The sequence below is a fragment of the Lithobates pipiens genome, unplaced genomic scaffold (assembly GCF_037356315.1).
Source record: "Lithobates pipiens isolate NorthernLeopardFrog02 unplaced genomic scaffold, aLitPip1_a1.2 Scaffold_30, whole genome shotgun sequence".
NCBI classification, from domain to species: Eukaryota; Metazoa; Chordata; class Amphibia; order Anura; family Ranidae; genus Lithobates; species Lithobates pipiens.
Genome location: NW_027507791.1, coordinates 150,538,974 through 150,554,066, shown reverse-complemented (window position 1 = coordinate 150,554,066; position 15,093 = coordinate 150,538,974).

Genomic DNA, 15,093 nt, shown 5'->3' with positions numbered 1-15,093 from the left:
GGCTTGTTAAAAAAAATGCCCCACTAAAAATAATGTCAGTCACTGAAAACTGAAATACAATAGCCTATTTTATGCAGTTGTAGTATGTCATACTTCATACCAAAAGTGGTATATTTTAGTTATTTTCTATTACTTTAATACACTATAAGCATTGACATTGTATTCAAGGCTTTGCATACAATTAATTTTGCATCAGCCCCTACCCTCAAGGAGCTTACAATCTGTGGTTCTGTTAGGTACCTGGGTGGTGAGCCTGACTTGGTGGGAGGAGACCTCTCTTACGGCTCTGGTTCAAGTCCCCCTGGAGTGGAAACAGTGGGACAAGAGCACAGCGGGGTAGGAGCGTCTGGCCGGATGCAGCAGCGGATGCAGGAGAAGCAAAGATCTTCCAGATGCAGGAACCACAGGAGCAGATGGCAGTAGAAGACGGCTTGGCAGAGCTGTCTGTGGCGGCAGAGTAGATGGCCTGAAGAACCTGGAAGGCTGCCGCGGATTCAGGAAAGCCTTAGAGCAGGGTATATGCAGGACAGGCAACAGGCAGGAACTAGCAGGCAAATGGCAAAAAGAACAACGTTAAACAGGCAGAAGTTCAGCAACGTAGGTCAGTCCGAGACAAAGTCAGGCAAGCCGGGGTCGGGACAGGAGAGAGCAGCGAAGTCAGACAGGAGCCGGGTCAGATAATCAGGTAACAACTTAGGCAGAAAACAGGGTGCTTCAGGTACTAGCTGCAGACGAACAGCACAGAGCATCTGTAGCTGTACCCTTAAAAAGGGCCACTGGCGCCAATCGCGCTAGCACGCACACGTGCGCCTGGGGCACCCGGTGGAGCGTGCACACGCGCCGAAGTCCGGGCCGACCCGCGGCGCGTGTACGCATGCGTGAACGGCGGTCCGCTCGCAAAGTATGAACGGAACCCTGACAGGTTCTTATCTCATATGCATACCTACGACCAAATTAGACAGGAGACATATAAACATCAAGCATGTCTTTAAAGTGAAGAAGAAATACACACAAAGGGAGTACAAGAAAACCCCAGGCAGTGAATAAACTGGCCAAGATTTGAGCTGAGGACCCCATTGCTACAGGCAGAAGAGTTAAAGTGTTTGTTAACCCATAAAAAAAAATAATAATGATATCTTGGTCTCTTAAAGCAGATTAAACATCACAGTGCTTGTGTTGTGTAATCTGCCCCCTCTAAACTGTAAAAAAAAACTCTCTGTTCCTGCCACTTCCTGTATGCCCTCTCTATACTGACCACAAAAATCAGGGCTGCTGAGCCCTGATCACCACAGTCACTTTTCATCCCTCCGTCATCCGCAGCCCTGTTCTGCTCTCATCTCTCCCCCTCCTTCCTGCCTGTCAGTTCCATGCCTGTGTCTGTCTCCGCCCCCCGTCGCCCGCCATTATCAATATACATTAAAAATTCTTAATGCTCAGTGCCAGCCCCTCGAATATAGCCTGCCATAGTTCCATGGCTCATTGATGCTCATCCATGCCTCATCTGTGCTCATCCATGCCACAGCAGTGCTCATCCATGCCACATCCATGCCATATCAGTTCTCATCCATGCTGCATCCTTGCCACTACAGTGCCCATCAGTGTCTCTTTGAAATGTATGTCTCTGATGGTGCTCCCTGCATGTTGGGCTTCTGTATATGGCCAGGCTGTGGAAAAGTCTCCCACATGTGGTATTGCCATATTAAGGAGGAGTAGCAGAATATATTTTGTTGTGTCATTTTTGCTATGTACATTCTATGTGTTAGAAATATCTTATAAAGTGACAACTTTCTTTAAAAAAAATGTGTTTTTATTTTCTTTCTACGTTTTCCAAAAACTTGTGGAAAAAAATTACATGTTCAAAAGACTCATTATGCCTTATAGAATATACGTTGGGGTGTTTAATTTTCAAAATTGGGTCATTTTGTGGACGTTTCCATTGTCTTGGTGCTCCAGGTCCTTCAAATGTGTAAGAGGTAGTCAAAAAATGAAATGGGTAATTTATGTCCCTAGAACGCCTGACGTTGCTCCCTGCATGTGGGACCTCTGTATGTGGTTAGGCTGTGTAAAAGTCTCACACGTGTGGTATCACCATTAGGGATGGCCGAACGGTTTGCCCGGACTATTGCCGCCGTTCGCCCGACGAACTTCCGTGTTTAATGTGTAAAAGAACTTTGACCTATGATGACACATCCATCATGGGGTACGGGACAGCCAATTGAGACATTACAGCACATGGACACTTGGACATTCCCCCTAACTTATAAATAGACCCGATCCGGCGGCCATTTTACATTCTTTCGTATGTCACTTTAGGGAGAGGTTGCTGTGTGGAGCAGGGAGAGACTGCAGTGACCCAAATCGCTAGCTATTAGGTCCACAAAAGTTATTTTCAGGACTGGTATGGTATAGGTGTTAGGTGTAGTTCAGGATATGGGTTTGAGGCACTGCTGTGCTAGTGATTGTTGCAGCAGCCTGTCTTTTGTCAGTGTAGAGAGAGGGACAAGACGCTGTGTGCAGCAGGGATAGTCAGTTTAATCATTAGCTGTTACTATTAGGTCCACAAAAGTCCTTTTCAGGACTGGTATGGTAAAGTAGTACAGGATATAGTTTTGAGTGCTATTCAAGTTATTGTTCCAGCAGCCTGTCAAGGAGATTTTTGGAAAAGGGATATGACCCCATCTCCCTTGACGTGACAATGAAGACCGCCCGAATAAGAGACAGGTCTTCACTGTTGGCAGATAGACAGGATATGAGGGCTAATACTCAGGGTGGTGTACCGTTTATTACGACTTTCTCAGTGCAACACCTTGGTGTAAGAAACCTGATCCAAAAACATTGGCATTTACTGACTAGTGATCAGGTTCTTAACACGGTCTTGCCGGAAAAAACACAAATCAATTTTAAAGGGGCTTCCTCTCTGGGGAGCAAAATTGCCCCCAGTGTACAGGACCCACCTAGGGCTAACAGATGTTTTTTTCAAAATCTAACTGGTTACTATAAGTGCAAAAATTGTCAAGTTTGCAGTTTGAACTCCCATAGGGGTTCTAAGATTTCTAATATTGAATCCTCAAGCACCACCAGAACATATGAAATAGAACCCTTTATCACCTGTTCCTCGGAGGCTGTAGTTTATCTTCTACAGTGCCCCAGTGGCCTCCAATATATAGGGCGGACCAAAAGGGCACTCCGCGTCAGGTTGAATGAGCATATAGGCAATATCAGGCGTGGGTTTGACAAACATCCCGTGTCCAGACATTATGACCAAACACATAAGAGAGATCCATCAGGCACCTTATTTGTCGGTATAGATAAGTATAGGCCCCATTGGAGGGGTGGGTCCCTGGTCAGGGAAATATCCAAGCTCGAAATGGCCTGGATCCACAAATTAAAGACGTATGTTCCATTTGGCCTTAACGTGGATACTGACGTAAATGCCTTCATCAACAATTCTTAAGTGGATAGCTTTCTGGTGTTATGTTTTTAATTTGGATTCTGTATATGTAACTGTAGAGTATATTTTTGTTGTGTTCTGTTCTCTGTTGTTCTGGTTTTAGGGGTAGGCCTAGCTTTGGGTCGGCCAGCTTTCTAGATGAGGGGATTTATACCAACTACATTTTATAACATCAGTTGGAGATGTCCAATGTTTATATTGGGGGAAGCGGGGGTAATGTGAGACTTAGAATACACATTCTCCCGTATTTGTCTTTCCTTCCCTGTATTATCTTGATAGAGATGTTATTACATAAATTACTTTGGTGTATTTCTCTTAGTTATTTGGGATATTTTTATTCAATTTTATTTTTTAATTTATGCTTATGTCCTATTTTTAATTCCATATATCGGGACGCTTTTTTGTTTATTCATAGTCTTTTCAAGTGTATATATGCCCAACTCACAATTTGGTAAGGTTTGTGGTAAGGAACGACACAGACCATTTTTTGGGCAGTGAACGTATACTTTGGTCTAATTTATAATTTTATCGTTCCTTCTTTCTGATATATATATATTTGTTTTTCACAAATTTTTATATATTTTTTATTATTTACTTTTTAGTTTAGTATCGGTAGATTCCATTCCGTGTCCCTATTGCATGCTTTGGACTTACTTCCGGTTTTCTTTGGATATAGGAAAGTAATCTTTATAGTGAGGGCTAATTTTAGCCTTTACATCCCAATTTTTTTGCTCCTCTTAGGAATCAAAGGAGTGTTTTTGAGCTCCTCTAAGTATTTTTTAGTATTTTTTATTATGTTTTATTTTTTATTTTCGTTCCCCTTCTCCCTATACATCTTAATTAGATACGTTCGGGGTTGATCCCGGAATAGAGGAGGATACGAACGATTATGGACCACCGTGAATGAGGCTTGGTTTTTCTTTTACCTTTCACGAGGGTCCATCGGGACTGAGGCTTGGTTTTTAACCACTTGCCATTCCCCTGTAGGATATACACTCACTGGGTGGATGTGGAGAGATAGCATTTTTTGATATGGCCGCCGCTTGAAAGCGAGGCTTGGCCCGCAATCACGGGATTTTTTGCTGGAATACACACACACATGATGTCCGTGGATTGAAAGCGAGGCTTGGTCCGCGATCATTGATTTTTAACGTTGATATGACATCTAAGATGGCCGCTGACCCAAAGCGAGGCTTGGATATGGGGATGGGTATAAAAGGGGTGACGTCGCACGCCGCCCGTGCCCCTGGACGACATAAGTTATTACGAAACGCGTAGGGCGGTGCGACGTGTCGACGTCACCCCAGTCATGTTCGTTCGTTACATACCAGGAAGGACGGGTTGGTTTTCTGTGGCGTGTGTCTGGCCGGCGCACGCTTCTGTTCGAGCCTGTTTTTAAACTCTTTCATGTAAGTGCATACGCTTATTGATTGTGAATTAAAGTCGTTGGTTTTACACTATCTGGAGCCTATGTTTTTCCCTATATGACACTACGTTGAGCTGGGAGTGATATATGGAGTAACAGCTATAGTCCCACTGTGGGGAAGAGCTACCTGGATATCCATTTAATTATAATCTGCTTGTGGTGACCCTCTGTAACGGGGGGTCGCTTGGAGCTGGTAAGGAGCCAATTTATGTGTCTGGTGATGGGAAAGAGCACATCACACTTCTGGAGAGGAAATTTAATTTGTGTGCTTCAAATCCAGTTATTCACATGAAGATTTTCTCACTGGTGTTTGATTAATCATATGGACACTTTGCATTAATAATTTGTCATACAATTATATGGACTTTATATAGAGTTGATAATTTTCAGTATCATTTTTATTTTGTTTCTCATCTCATGCATTTCTCAATTTTTGGGGTGTGTTTAATTTCAGGTGTATATTTTGTTTTGGGCTATTTTTCATTTTTTATGTTTTTTATTTACCACATTAATGACACATAATTGTGTTTCACTTTAAACTAATTTTGCACATTTATGCATATATATTTGAATGCACCATTTCTGAGGTGACTCTAGAGGCACTATATTTGAAGTTTTTTATTCTTTTGTTTAGTATATATATATATATATATATATATATATATATATATATATATATATATATATATATATCATTCATTTTGGGATTCTGAGGTTAGCGCAGTTCTTCTTTTTTTCCTTCTGTTTATTTGTGTATTTTTGATATACATCAGAATTGCAGCTTCCGACCAGTGTTGTTTCTATTCTGTAGTGCAGTTTTTTCCTCTTTTTTTCCCAACGGTTGACGGCTGGCTTGTCAGAACTGATAGCCCGCCAACTACTGCCATATAAACTGGTAGACTCGGAGGCCTTTCGAAAATTTGTGGCCATTGAAACACCACAATGGAAGGTCCCAGGAAGGAAGTATTTCTCAGAGAAGGGCATCCCAGAGCTATAGGGCCATGTTCAGCGGCAAGTGAATGTATCTCTGGCACACAGTGTCGGTGCCAAGATACATCTGACCACAGACACGTGGTCTAGCAAACACGGGCAGGGAAGGTATATCACTTTTACTGCCCACTGGGTGAACCTTCTGACGGCCGTCAAGCATGTAACCCGTTGCACCCGTGTAGATTTGGTTTTACCGCCACGGATTGCATGCAGGCCTGGCTCTTCTTCTCCTCCTCCTCCTACTCCATCCTCCTCCCTCTCCTCCTCGGCTGACTCCTCCTTTTCTGCTGCTAGCGTCTCTTCCGGAGTGTGTAACAACGGTGCCAATCTGCTTAGCGCATTGAAACAGGGCAAAATTACGCACGTGCCATGCATGGCACACGTCTTAAACTTGGTCGTGCAGCGATTTGTTGTCAAATACCCTGGGGTCCAGGACATCTTGCGGCAGGCAAGGAAAATCTCGGCCCATTTCAGAAGATCTTACACGGCCATGGCTCGCCTTGCTGACATTCAGCGGCGAAACAATCTGCCGGTCAGACGTCTTATTTGCGATTGCCCGACGCGATGGAACTCAACCTTCTATATGCTTGATATAGCAGCAGAAACGTGCAGTTAACGTCTACCTGTATGAACTCTGTGGCAGAACAGGTTCTGGGGAGCTGGGGTTTTTTTCACCGCGCCAGTGGCTGCTCATGCGCGATGCATGCAGACTTCTGCGCCCATTTGAGGAGATCACCAAACTGGTCAGTCCCAGCCATGGCGCCATCAGTGACATGGTACCTTATGCCTTCTTTATGGAGCGTGCATTGCGTCGTGTCATTGATCAAGCTGTGGAGGAGCAGGAGCGGGAAGATGAGGAAGTCGCAATGCTGGATGAATTCCCAGGGGGGGCTACTCTATCTGAGTCAGAGGAGGATGGTGCCGGGGCGGATGAGGAGGAGCAAGAAGAGCATGCTTTAAACCTTTCTGGGATCACTGTTGTTGTGCGTGGATGGGGAGAGGAGAATGAAGAGGACGACATTATCCTGGATGATGAGCAGGAGCCAGGCCACCACACCGCTTCCAGTTTAGTGCAAATGGGGGCCTTCATGCTCCAGTGTTTTAATAGGGACCCCCATATAAAAAGCATAAGGGTCAAGGACCAGTACTGGGTGGCAACGTACTTAGACCCCCGGTACAAACACAAAATGACGGAAATGTTACCGCCGTCACAGAGGGCTGGCAGAATAGAGCACTTCCAGGCCTTGCTTCGAGAAATGCTGCATTCTGCTTTTGCGTGCGCTGGCAGAGGAGCAATTCCCACTCCCAGAGAAGGAGTTGCGGGTACCAATCCAACAGCGCCTGCAAGAAGAGGCCGGTTTGAAGATGTGTTGGTGACTTTGGATATGAGGTCATTCTTTCAGCCGACCTATCGACAGGTGTCATCCGGATCCAGCATCAAGGAACGCCTAGACCGTCAGGTGTCCGACTACATCGGGTTAGTGATGAACCCCTGGACTACTGGGTGGGCAGGCTTGACCTCTGGCCAGAGCTTGCCCAATTTGCAATCGAACTGTTGGCTTGCCCCTCGTCCAGTGTCCTGTCTGAAAGGACGTTCAGCGCAGCAGGGGGGATCGTGACCGATAAGCGTACTCGCCTAGCTCACGACAGTGTTAATTACCTCACATTTCTAAAAATGAATGAGGCATGGATCTCTGAGGAATTCAACACATGTGACCAGTAGACCATGTATATGTCTATAAACAATTTTTTTAATCGAGCACACAGACCTTCTTTCTTCATTTGGCTCACTTCCTTGTCCAAAAAAAGCACACCGTACTATATGCCCGTACCCTCCTGTTTGAAGAGGTTGAGCGGTGTCATATTTCTACTGGGGCTGCTTATTATGAGGGGCTCCCACCATCCATGTGCTGTGCTGACTTCCTCCTGGGGCTGTACCTCTGCTGTGCATATTATGAGGGGCTCCCACCATCCCTGTGCTATGCTCATTATGAGGGGCTCCCACCATCCCTGTGCTGTGCTGACTTCCTCCTGGGGCTGCTTATTATGAGGGGCTCCCACCATCCCTGTGCTATGCTGACATCCTCCTGGGGCTGCTTATTATGAGGGGCTCCCACCATCCCTGTGCTGTGCTGACATCCTCCTGGGGCTGCTTATTATGAGGGGCTACCACCATCCCTGTGCTATGCTGACATCCTCCTGGGGCTGCTTATTATGAGGGGCTCCCACCATCCCTGTGCGGTGCTGACTTCCTCCTGGGGCTGTACCTCTGCTGTACATATTATGAGGGGCTCCCACCATCCCTGTGCTATGCTCATTATGAGGGGCTCCCACCATCCCTGTGCTGTGCTGACTTCCTCCTGGGGCTGCTTATTATGAGGGGCTCCCACCATCCCTGTGCTATGCTGACATCCTCCTGGGGCTGCTTATTATAAGGGGCTCCCACCATCCCTGTGCTGTGCTGACTTCCTCCTGGGGCTGTACCTCTGCTGTGCATATTATGAGGGGCTCCCACCATCCCTGTGCTATGCTCATTATGAGGGGCTCCCACCATCCCTGTGCTATGCTGACTTCCTCCTGGGGCTGCTTACGGTGCAGGTGTCAGTGCTGTATATCACGGTGCTGGTGTGAGTGCTTTATGTCACGCTGCTGATGTCAGTGCTCTCTATCACGGTGCTGGTGTCAGTGCTGTATATCACGGTGCTGGTGTCAGTGCTTTATGTCACGCTGCTGATGTCAGTGCTCTCTATTAGTGATGGCCGAACGGTTCGCCCGGCGGTCGTTTCGCGGCGAATTTCCGACTTTCGCCGTCCGCGGGTTCGAACGCCTTTTTCCGTCGTTCGCCCCGGCGGACTTACGTGTTTAATGTATACAAGAACTTTAACCTTTCGTGACACGTTTATCATGTGTTACAGGACAACCAATTGAGACATGACAGCTCATGGACACTTGGACATTCCCCCTAACCTATAAATACACCCGATCCGGTGGCCATTTTACATTCTTTCTTCTGTCACTGTAGGGAAAGGATCCTGTGTGGAGTAGGGACAGAGAAAACGCTAGCTATTTGGTACACAAAAGTTCTTTTCAGGACTGGTATAGGTGTTAGGTCAGCAGCCTGAGTTTCTTTTGTCAGTTTAGATAAAGGGACAGAGCGCTGTATGCTGCTATTTTAGGGACAGCTCAGCCAGATTAGTCTTTCTTCATCATCATCATCATCATCATCATTAGCTGTTACTATCAGGTCCACAAAAGAGCTGTTCCAGCTAATCGTTCCAGCCTACTCTTTTTTGCCAATTTGTATAGGGACAGGCAGGAAGCAGTGTGTCAGGCAGTGAGGATAATTTTAAAGACTTGCTGTTACTATTAGTTCCACAAAGGTTCTTTTCAGGACTGGTATCAGTGGTACGGTAATAGGATTGTACACGTATAATATTCTTTCTTCCAAATATAGAAAGAATATTATACTTGACTGCTGCCCTTCTGCTGCAGTCTGCTAATCATTCACAACTCACTTGTTCCACAAAGCTCTTTATCAGGACTGGTAACTTGGTCTGTCTAGGGTGCTACGGTACATAGGCTTGGGTGCGGTACAGTCTGCTGTTCTGTAAGGACCGCTATCGGTCCACAATACATAGGGTTGCCGTGCACTACTGCTGACCGCTGCCCTATACTGCAGCAGTCCTTCAGCGGTATAGGGACTGACGCACAGTCTGCTAAACACTAATACACAACCTGCTTGGTCCACAAAAGTTCTTATAAGGACTGGTAACTTGGTATAGGGTGCTACGGTACATAGGCCTGAGTGCAGTACAGTCTGCTGTTCTGTAAGGACCGCTATCGGTCCACAATACATAGGGTTGCCGTGCACTACTGCTGACCGCTGCCCTATACTGCAGCAGTCCTTCATTGGTATAGGGACTGACGTACAGTCTGCTAATCACTAACACACAACCTGCTTGGTCCACAAAAGTTCTTATAAGGACTGGTAACTTGGTATAGGGTGCTACGGTACATAGGCCTGAGTGCGTTACAGTCTGCTGTTCTGTAAGGACCGCTATCGGTCCACAATACATAGGGTTGCCGTGCACTACTGCTGACCGCTGCCCTATACTGCAGCAGTCCTTCAGCGGTATAGGGACTGACGCACAGTCTGCTAAACACTAACACACAACCTGCTTGGTCCACAAAAGTTTTTATAAGGACTGGTAACTTGGTATAGGGTGCTACGGTACATAGGCCTGAGTGCAGTACAGTCTGCTGTTCTGTAAGGACCGCTATCGGTCCACAATACATAGGGTTGCCGTGCACTACTGCTGACCGCTGCCCTATACTGCAGCAGTCCTTCATTGGTATAGGGACTGACGTACAGTCTGCTAATCACTAACACACAACCTGCTTGGTCCACAAAAGTTCTTATAAGGACTGGTAACTTGGTATAGGGTGCTACGGTACATAGGCCTGAGTGCGTTACAGTCTGCTGTTCTGTAAGGACCGCTATCGGTCCACAATACATAGGGTTGCCGTGCACTACTGCTGACCGCTGCCCTATACTGCAGCAGTCCTTCATTGGTATAGGGACTGACGTACAGTCTGCTAATCACTAACACACAACCTGCTTGGTCCACAAAAGTTCTTATAAGGACTGGTAACTTGGTATAGGGTGCTACGGTACATAGGCCTGAGTGCGTTACAGTCTGCTGTTCTGTAAGGACCGCTATCGGTCCACAATACATAGGGTTGCCGTGCACTACTGCTGACCGCTGCCCTATACTGCAGCAGTCCTTCAGCGGTATAGGGACTGACGCACAGTCTGCTAAACACTAACACACAACCTGCTTGGTCCACAAAAGTTTTTATAAGGACTGGTAACTTGGTATAGGGTGCTACGGTACATAGGCCTGAGTGCAGTACAGTCTGCTGTTCTGTAAGGACCGCTATCGGTCCACAATACATAGGGTTGCCGTGCACTACTGCTGACCGCTGCCCTATACTGCAGCAGTCCTTCATTGGTATAGGGACTGACGTACAGTCTGCTAATCACTAACACACAACCTGCTTGGTCCACAAAAGTTCTTATAAGGACTGGTAACTTGGTATAGGGTGCTACGGTACATAGGCCTGAGTGCGTTACAGTCTGCTGTTCTGTAAGGACCGCTATCGGTCCACAATACATAGGGTTGCCGTGCACTACTGCTGACCGCTGCCCTATACTGCAGCAGTCCTTCATTGGTATAGGGACTGACGTACAGTCTGCTAATCACTAACACACAACCTGCTTGGTCCACAAAAGTTCTTATAAGGACTGGTAACTTGGTATAGGGTGCTACGGTACATAGGCCTGAGTGCGTTACAGTCTGCTGTTCTGTAAGGACCGCTATCGGTCCACAATACATAGGGTTGCCGTGCACTACTGCTGACCGCTGCCCTATACTGCAGCAGTCCTTCATTGGTATAGGGACTGACGTACAGTCTGCTAATCACTAACACACAACCTGCTTGGTCCACAAAAGTTCTTATAAGGACTGGTAACTTGGTATAGGGTGCTACGGTACATAGGCCTGAGTGCGTTACAGTCTGCTGTTCTGTAAGGACCGCTATCGGTCCACAATACATAGGGTTGCCGTGCACTACTGCTGACCGCTGCCCTATACTGCAGCAGTCCTTCAGCGGTATAGGGACTGACGCACAGTCTGCTAAACACTAACACACAACCTGCTTGGTCCACAAAAGTTTTTATAAGGACTGGTAACTTGGTATAGGGTGCTACGGTACATAGGCCTGAGTGCAGTACAGTCTGCTGTTCTGTAAGGACCGCTATCGGTCCACAATACATAGGGTTGCCGTGCACTACTGCTGACCGCTGCCCTATACTGCAGCAGTCCTTCATTGGTATAGGGACTGACGTACAGTCTGCTAATCACTAACACACAACCTGCTTGGTCCACAAAAGTTCTTATAAGGACTGGTAACTTGGTATAGGGTGCTACGGTACATAGGCCTGAGTGCGTTACAGTCTGCTGTTCTGTAAGGACCGCTATCGGTCCACAATACATAGGGTTGCCGTGCACTACTGCTGACCGCTGCCCTATACTGCAGCAGTCCTTCATTGGTATAGGGACTGACGTACAGTCTGCTAATCACTAACACACAACCTGCTTGGTCCACAAAAGTTCTTATAAGGACTGGTAACTTGGTATAGGGTGCTACGGTACATAGGCCTGAGTGCGTTACAGTCTGCTGTTCTGTAAGGACCGCTATCGGTCCACAATACATAGGGTTGCCGTGCACTACTGCTGACCGCTGCCCTATACTGCAGCAGTCCTTCAGCGGTATAGGGACTGACGCACAGTCTGCTAAACACTAACACACAACCTGCTTGGTCCACAAAAGTTTTTATAAGGACTGGTAACTTGGTATAGGGTGCTACGGTACATAGGCCTGAGTGCAGTACAGTCTGCTGTTCTGTAAGGACCGCTATCGGTCCACAATACATAGGGTTGCCGTGCACTACTGCTGACCGCTGCCCTATACTGCAGCAGTCCTTCATTGGTATAGGGACTGACGTACAGTCTGCTAATCACTAACACACAACCTGCTTGGTCCACAAAAGTTCTTATAAGGACTGGTAACTTGGTATAGGGTGCTACGGTACATAGGCCTGAGTGCGTTACAGTCTGCTGTTCTGTAAGGACCGCTATCGGTCCACAATACATAGGGTTGCCGTGCACTACTGCTGACCGCTGCCCTATACTGCAGCAGTCCTTCATTGGTATAGGGACTGACGTACAGTCTGCTAATCACTAACACACAACCTGCTTGGTCCACAAAAGTTCTTATAAGGACTGGTAACTTGGTATAGGGTGCTACGGTACATAGGCCTGAGTGCGTTACAGTCTGCTGTTCTGTAAGGACCGCTATCGGTCCACAATACATAGGGTTGCCGTGCACTACTGCTGACCGCTGCCCTATACTGCAGCAGTCCTTCAGCGGTATAGGGACTGACGCACAGTCTGCTAAACACTAACACACAACCTGCTTGGTCCACAAAAGTTTTTATAAGGACTGGTAACTTGGTATAGGGTGCTACGGTACATAGGCCTGAGTGCAGTACAGTCTGCTGTTCTGTAAGGACCGCTATCGGTCCACAATACATAGGGTTGCCGTGCACTACTGCTGACCGCTGCCCTATACTGCAGCAGTCCTTCATTGGTATAGGGACTGACGTACAGTCTGCTAATCACTAACACACAACCTGCTTGGTCCACAAAAGTTCTTATAAGGACTGGTAACTTGGTATAGGGTGCTACGGTACATAGGCCTGAGTGCGTTACAGTCTGCTGTTCTGTAAGGACCGCTATCGGTCCACAATACATAGGGTTGCCGTGCACTACTGCTGACCGCTGCCCTATACTGCAGCAGTCCTTCATTGGTATAGGGACTGACGTACAGTCTGCTAATCACTAACACACAACCTGCTTGGTCCACAAAAGTTCTTATAAGGACTGGTAACTTGGTATAGGGTGCTACGGTACATAGGCCTGAGTGCGTTACAGTCTGCTGTTCTGTAAGGACCGCTATCGGTCCACAATACATAGGGTTGCCGTGCACTACTGCTGACCGCTGCCCTATACTGCAGCAGTCCTTCATTGGTATAGGGACTGACGTACAGTCTGCTAATCACTAACACACAACCTGCTTGTTCCACAAAAGTTCTTATAAGGACTGGTAACTTGGTATAGGGTGCTACGGTACATAGGCCTGAGTGCGTTACAGTCTGCTGTTCTGTAAGGACCGCTATCGGTCCACAATACATAGGGTTGCCGTGCACTACTGCTGACCGCTGCCCTATACTGCAGCAGTCCTTCATTGGTATAGGGACTGACGTACAGTCTGCTAATCACTAACACACAACCTGCTTGTTCCACAAAAGTTCTTATAAGGACTGGTAACTTGGTATAGGGTGCTACGGTACATAGGCTTGAGTGCGGTACAGTCTGCTGTTCTGTAAGGACCGCTATCGGTCCACAATAGATAGGGTTGACGTGCACCACTGCTGACCGCTGCCCTATACTGCAGCAGTCCTTCAGCGGTATAGGGACTGACGTACAGTCTGCTAAACACTAATACACAACCTGCTTGGTCCACAAAAGTTCTTATAAGGACTGGTAACTTGGTATAGGGTGCTACGGTACATAGGCTTGAGTGCGGTACAGTCTGCTGTTCTGTAAGGACCGCTATAGGTCCACAATAGATAGGGTTGACGTGCACCACTGCTGACCGCTGCCCTATACTGCAGCAGTCCTTCAGCGGTATAGGGACTGACGTACAGTCTGCTAAACACTAATACACAACCTGCTTGGTCCACAAAAGTTCTTATAAGGACTGGTAACTTGGTATAGGGTGCTACGGTACATAGGCTTGAGTGCGGTACAGTCTGCTGTTCTGTAAGGACCGCTATAGGTCCACAATAGATAGGGTTGACGTGCACCACTGCTGACCGCTAGTGATGGACGAACTTCCGACGGGACGTTTCGCGAACGCGAAACGCGAACGGACACAAACGTTCGCGAAAACGACCGTTCGCCGCGGGCTCCATTGACTTCAATGGGAGGCGAATTTCGCAAACCTTTAGGTCGAATTTGCGGCCACGGGGTAATTATTAGGGGGTAGCACGTAGTCCCACCACCTGGACAATAGCATAATACATGTATGAGGTGAATTTGGGATCGATAACTACAAGCATTTTTTTTTTATTTGGGAAATTGTTCTGACAATTCAGGACTATGGAGCTAATGAAGGCAATGGAGGAGAGGGAAGGTCAGGGACCAGGGTAGGCAAACAAGAGGGTGCAGGAGATACAGAGCACTGACAGCAGCACCGTAATACAGAGCACTGACATCAGCACCGTGACATACAGCGCTGACAGCAGCTCCGTGACATACAGCGCTGACAGCAGCTCCGTGACATACAGCGCTGACAGCAGCTCCGTGACATACAGCGCTGACAGCAGCTCCGTGACATACAGCGCTGACAGCAGCTCCGTGACATACAGCGCTGACAGCAGCACCGTGACATACAGCGCTGACAGCAGCTCCGTGACATACAGCGCTGACAGCAGCTCCGTGACATACAGCGCTGACAGCAGCTCCGTGACATACAGCACTGACAGCAGCTCCGTGACATACAGCGCTGACAGCAGCTCCGTGACATACAGCGCTGACAG